We start from the raw sequence: 6,000 nt of genomic DNA on the forward strand, positions 1-6,000 counted from the left end.
TATACACTCCACACTAAACGTCACAAATCTCCCACATCTAAAAGCTCGCTCGCTCTCTCTCTCTCTCACTCGCTCGCCCTGTCTCGCTGCCATTACCGTCACTCCCAAAACTTTTCCCTCTTCGTAAACAACCAAATCCTACGTGTTGACTTTTTTTTAAATTGGTGGACATGGTGCATTTTTCCACCGACAGGAAAGAGGTGGCTTTTTCCCTTTCTTTACTGTTTTCGCGCTGTCCTTAGAAAACGCTTAAAACACACACAAACAAAAACGTGAGGACAGTATTTAGAAAAAAGCGTGGCTTATATATATTATCATAACTCTGGATTTACTGGCCTGTAATTAAAATTTAAAAACTTTGAAGTCCGAACTTTCAATGTGGGCTGAAATAGAGACTCAGCGTGGCTGCAGCTTGTTGCTATGTCAGCTTACATCAGTCATGTGATTTGGAGGTGCAGCGTGTCCGTGGACCACGGAGGGTTAATAAACACTCACCTTCCTTCCATTTCCAGAGTGTAACATCCACCCACCTGTGTAAAATCCGAAATTCCCATGGTGTTGTTCAAAATGTGCTCTGGCACAATCATAAACATGGCTTGCTACTGAAAACAAGAAAAAAGCCGGTCCTGCTATGGGCTGAACCATTTGTTAATGGTGGAGGGGGGGAACACTATGCAATATATTCAGTTTTAGCATTTATATTCACTGTTGACTGTAACTACGCTCAAACTGTTAATGCTATCTTATTTTAATAAACAACACTGTCATATGCAAAACTGGGGTGGCACTTGGGGTGGCAAGGGATCATTTTAGGGTGGCAGTTGCCACCCCATGCCACCCTTCTAGATCCGCCCCTGGTCAGAAACCCACAAACAGACTGAGTGCTATGACTGCTATGGCTGAATGCACATACCAGGACAAAACCAATTCTTCATCAGCCAAGCAGCATATGGTGCATTGCCTCCACCATCTCATGTGAAGTGTGGCCTAAAATATCAAAAACAAAAACAAAAAAACACCCCAAATCCTCCCTTAAACACAAACTATGGCCTTACAACATTAACTTCTCAAGTTCTTGCGAAATAAATCACCCAAGTCCAGTTTCACTTTCATATAGCACGTATAATGTAAACAGAATTGGTCCTAGCACTGAACCCTGTGGAACACCATAATTGACCTTAGTGTGTGAAGAGGACTCTCCATTTACATGTACAAATTGGAGTCTATTAGATAGATATGATACAAACCACTGCAGTACAGTACCTGTAATACCTACAGCATGTTCTAATCGCTCTAATAGGATATTATGGTCAACAGTATCGAACGCAGCACTGAGGTCTAGCAGGACAAGCACAGAGATGAGTCCACTGTCAGAGGCCATAAGAAGATCATTTGTAACCTTCACTAAAGCTGTTTCTGTGCTGTGATGAGCTCTGAAACCTGACTGAAACTCTTCAAATAAGCCATTCCTCTGCAGATGATCAGTTAGCTGTTTGACAACTACTCTTTCAAGGATTTTTGATATGAAAGGAAGATTGGAGATTGGCCTATAATTAGCTAAGACAGCTGGGTCTAGAGATGCTTTTTAAGTAAAGGTTTAACTACTGCCATTTGAAGGCCTGTGGTACATAGCTGATTATTAGAGATAGGTTGATCATATTTAAGATCGAAGAATTAATTAATGGCAGGACTTCTTTGAGCAGTTTTGTAGGAATGGGGTCTAAAAGACACGTTGATGGTTTGGAGGAAGTAATTATTGAAGTTAACTCAGAAAGATCAATTGGAGAAAAAGAGTCTAACTTAACATCAATGGTACTGAAAGTAGCTGTAGATAATATTAAATCTGTGGGATGATTATTGGTAATTTTTTCTCTAATGATAAGAATTTTATTTGTGAAGAAGTTCATGAAGTCATTACTAGTTAACGTTAAAGGGATGGTTGGCTCAACAGAGCTCTGACTTTTTGTCAGCCTGGCTACAGTGCTGAAGAGAAACCTGGGGTTGTTCTTATTTTCTTCAATCAGTGACGAATAGTAAGATGTTCTGGCTTTGCGGAGGGCTTTCTTATAAAGCAGCAAACTATTTCTCCAGGCTAAATGATGATCTTCTAAATTTGTGACAGGCCATTTCCTCTCCAGCTTACGAATTATCTGCTTTAGGCTACGTGTTTGAGAATTATACCACGGAGTCAGGTACTTCTGATTTGAGACCTTAGTTTTCACAGGAGCTACAGTATCCAGAGTCGTACGTAGTGAGGAGGTAAAATTATTAACAAGATAATCGACCTCTGTTGGAGTAGCGTTCAGATAGCTGCTCTGCTCTATGTTGGTACAGGGCATTGAAGATAATAACAGTGGGTGGATTATATTCTTAAACTTAGTTACAGCACTTTCAGAAAGACATCTACTGTGATAAAGTCTACTCTCCACTGCTGTGTAATCAATTATTGTAAATGTAAATGTTATCAGGAAATGATCAGACAGGAGAGGGTTTTCAGGAAACACTGTTAAATGTTCAGTTTCTATGCCATATGTTAAAACAAGATCTAGAGTGTGATTAAAGTGGTGGGTGGGTTCTTTTACATTTTGAGAGAAGCCAATTGAGTCTAATAACAGATTAAATGCCATGTTGAGGCTGTCATTTTTAGCATTTACATGGATGTTAAAATCACCCACAATAATTATTTTATCTGAGCTGAGCACTAAATCAGATAAAAAGTCTGAGAAATCAGAGAGAAACTCTGTGTAAGGCCCAGGTGGACGATAGATGGTAACAAGTAAGACTGCTTTCTGAGTTTTACAGCTGGGGTGGACGAGGCTAAGCATCAGGCTTTCAAATGAATTTAAAGTCTGTCTGGGTCTTTGGTTGATTAATAGGCTGGTGTGAAAAATTGCTGCCACACCGCCCCCTCGGCCTGTGCTTCGAGGTTTCTGGTAGTTAGAATGACTCGGGGGTGTTGATTCATTTAAACTAACATAATCATCCTGCTGCAACCAGGTTTCTGTAAGGCAGAGTAAATCGATTTGTTGATCAATTATTAACTCATGTACTAACAGAGACTTGGAGGAGAGAGCCTAATATTTAATAATCCACATTTCACTGTTTTACTCTTTGGTTCAGATGTGGATACTGTATTGTTCTTTCTTTTTGATTTTTTATGTTTAAGTTGTTTGTTGCTGGTTTTTAGTTTGTTTTTTGTCTGTTTGGGAGCTGACATAGTCTCTATGGAGATGGGTTTTGGGGGGGTAGCAGGAGGAGAGAAGCTGCAGAGAGGCGTGTAAGACTGCAACTCTGCTTCCTGGTCCCAACTCTGGATAGTCATATTTTGCGGGGTTTAATAAATTTGTCCACATCGCTTTCACTTGCACAAAAACTTCTTAGACGGAAAACCACCATCCTCGGCACAGTCAACAAGATTCGCCGGGAAATTCCTCAATCCGCTAGACACACAGATCGCAATGAATTCACCACTCAGGTATGTTGCAGGTCTTTTGTGGTTCTATGTTTATGTATTTCATTGTGTGTAAAAGTGCTATGGAAATAACAATTTATCTTATTTCTTAGGTGTTTTCAACCTCTGCTGCCACGCTGACGGCGTATGCGGCCAAACGGAAGAAGACAGTCTATATTCTTAGCAGCATGCACAGCGTGGTTCAGACTGATAACACCACCAAAAGGAAGCCAAACACTGTCACCCTTTACAACACCACAAAGTGTGGTGTGGATGTGATGGACCAGATGGTGCGGGAGTACACTGTCCGCAGAGGAACACGGCGCTGGCCAGTTGCCGTGTTCTATAACATGATTGACATGGCAGCACTGAATGCACATGTGCTGTATCAAGCATGCACTGGGATGCAGGAAAGACGGGTGGACTTCCTGGTGGAGCTTGCAAGAGAGTTGGCTAACTCTCATATAGCTGGGAAGAAGGCAAGAAAAGAACAGTTGCTTCGGACACAACCCTCCACACCTAGCCCTGGAAAAAGAGCCACGTGTCAGGTCAAACACAAATGCAAGAACAACCATGCCACTGTGCGATGTGTTCACTGCTACAGATACACATGTGGTAAATGCAGACTACAGATACCATGGCAGTGCCAGGATTGTGAGTGATTGCTGAAAATGTTGAAATGTACTCACTCACTTTTTATTATTATTTGTAAATATGTGTACAAATGGTTGTTTTTTTTGTTTGTTTTTTTGTACTGTTTTTTATCATTAAATCTTTTGGAGATTTATTTTCCTGGATGATTGAGAATGCATGAAGATGAACACAAAACGAAGTTCACAGCTTTTAGCAGCGCCCCCCCCCCCACACACACACAAACAAACAAAGAGGCAGTTGGCAGTTAGAAATCAGCAATCATTCACACACCCCCACTCCCCTCCAGAATTCTCAGGTAATGACCTAATTTACATACGAGTTGATGCTAAAAGACTAGCCAATTTAGCTTCCACTTGGCTGACAGAGGGTTAGAAAAGTCTGGGACTTCTAGTGTTAAGTCTGACGTCACTAGCCGTGTCCGGGCTCAAACTCCGCTGCAGGTCGATAAATCAAACGATCACTGTGGCATCACTGAGAGTTGAAAAACTGTCTAAAGTCTTTCATCTGTAATGAAATGATCAGCGTTCTTCTTTACCAGCTGTAAGAATTGAGTTTATCATCCAGGCATCCATGAAAACGGAATTTATGACATTTAACAGAGTTAGAAATTAGCAGGAAGTTAGCCCGCTAGCTTCCATCTAAATACAATATATCATGTCCTGACTGAGGGATTTTGGAAACAAATTCAAACGTACAGCTCTGCTGTCACTTCCAACATAAATGAAGACAGAAAACTAAACAGCAGTGACGTTTGTAGGGTTACTGAAGTTTGGCTAGCTGGTATATAACGATGTGCTACGTGATCGCTAGCAACACAACTATGTTAGCATAATATAAACACGCTAACTTTTTTCCACTCGATAAAAGTTAACGTGAGGATTCTCGGTGGTCAGGAACAAATGTAATCTCATGGCAGGATGCTGTAAAAGGACCAAACTTCAGCCAGGAGAACAACTGAGATAATTCATCCACAATACGAGGTTAGTCATCCCTATACTGCTGCATGGGCTGTGCTGTAGTTACATCCTAAGGTTTTAAAAACGGAGCTTAAATAAATGATTAGCAGTAATAAAAGCTGAGGGAGGTCAACAGTGATCACTGACTGTTTTTAGGAGCTTTTTGAGATTAAATAGAAGAAAGTACAAAACATTTGTAGCGAGTAAAAGCCACCGAGTGTTCGCTAAGGGCCTCTATACTATTTGTGCAAACTTTCAGGCCCAAAGCTCTTACAGGAACGAGCCCAGAATAAACGGGACAAGAGGGTCAATATCAGTCAAATATGTCAAAATTTATTATTTTAAAAGAAAACACAAGGGGTTTGTAAAAGGCCTAAAACATCAAAATAGAGAAAAAGTCACTAACGACTGCAGTATAGTTTTATTGGTGCAACCTGCCAGCAATGCAGCTATCACCTGAGGGCTTGCTCTACCCCGGTGGTCCCAGATGCTCGTTACTTTAAAAGAAAGAAATCCACCCCAAATAAATACTGAGCCCAACAGAACACTTATCGCATGCACTAAGTGTTTTAGTCCAGGCAATAATCGGTGGCACTAAAATCACTCTTAATAAAACTTGTTCACAGCAAATCCACACGGAGCACCTCTAAAAGACCTAATTCCCCTAAGGTAAGAGCCCAGCTCAGGGATTGCACGTTGCCCGACTAATATTGCACCAGCCCAGTAGAAATAAAAACAAACCCAGCATAAGAAACAAACAGTTTTAAAAGGTGACCCTACTAAAACCAAAAACGCAACAAAAAGAGGAGGAGGAAAAAACAGTGACAAATTCACATGTGCAGCCTGTCCTGCAGGAGGCAATACAATATAAATTAGATTATAGTGCATAAATATACTTTTTTTAATGTCAAATATATTAAGTTAACATACCTCCAGCAG

This window comes from Oreochromis aureus, linkage group 22 (genome assembly GCF_013358895.1).
Source record: "Oreochromis aureus strain Israel breed Guangdong linkage group 22, ZZ_aureus, whole genome shotgun sequence".
Lineage (NCBI taxonomy): Eukaryota > Metazoa > Chordata > Actinopteri > Cichliformes > Cichlidae > Oreochromis > Oreochromis aureus.